Here is an 805-nt window from a genome sequence, read left to right on the forward strand (position 1 = left end):
TGCATCTGCAGGGAAAGTTACCAATGACTCCAGATGGTAACCACGGAGAAAAGCAACAGCTTGATCCTAATGTGACATGAGGATGGTTTTATATATTTTTAATTATAATGGCTAGTATCAGACTCAACAAATAATACATATGCCTTATGTTATTATAATACTGGGAAGTATCACAATAGGGTTGGTTTCTTTGTTTTAGTTTTGTCTGCTGCTGTTGTTATTTTTTTTGTGTGTGTGTTTTTTTCTTTTTTCTTGTTTTTTGGGGTTTTTTTTACTTTTTTTTTTACTATATGTTTCCTGCATGGTTTATCTCCTCAGTCATGGTCCACAGGACCCTGAGAAGTTGTAGGAATATGCAGGCACAGACTCAAGGCCCGGCTTTCTGCCCAACGTTGTGGAAAGGGACTGTACATCACAGGGCAGAGCCCTATGCTCCCCTACGCCTCCTGGACAGAGCCCCAGGGAGAGTGACCTCCCGGGGGTATCCACATTGGGATGTTATTTTGTTTTCAATAGCTAATATAAGGGAGGACTATATCAGTTCATTCTAGTTTAGGAAAAAAAACATTTTCTTCAAATTTCTGTATATGTATCTCATTGTTTTGTTTATCTGTTTGGATTTATTTTGTAAGTCTGTATGTATATTTTCTAAATGATTCACTAAGCTTTTGATTCCCCTGCATCTGGAATGAGCATTGTGATACTACATAATATGCCAAAATCAGAAAGAAAAAACAACAACAATAACAACAATGAACAAGCAAACAAACTCTACTCTGAATCTGAAAGGAGGTATTATTAGTCA

The 805-nt window shown here is 36.8% G+C and overlaps 1 non-coding gene across 1 annotated transcript; it reads right to left on the reverse strand.

The window, feature by feature from the left end:
- Positions 1–288: 288 nt before the first annotated feature.
- LOC111824514 lies at positions 289–494 on the reverse strand. The gene has a single exon (XR_002827609.1). It is a non-coding gene; the product is annotated as a small nucleolar RNA SNORA73 family (small nucleolar RNA).
- Between the last annotated feature and the right edge of the window lie 311 nt (positions 495–805).

Source organism: Myotis lucifugus, unplaced genomic scaffold (genome assembly GCF_000147115.1).
Source record: "Myotis lucifugus unplaced genomic scaffold, Myoluc2.0 scaffold_1903, whole genome shotgun sequence".
Lineage (NCBI taxonomy): Eukaryota > Metazoa > Chordata > Mammalia > Chiroptera > Vespertilionidae > Myotis > Myotis lucifugus.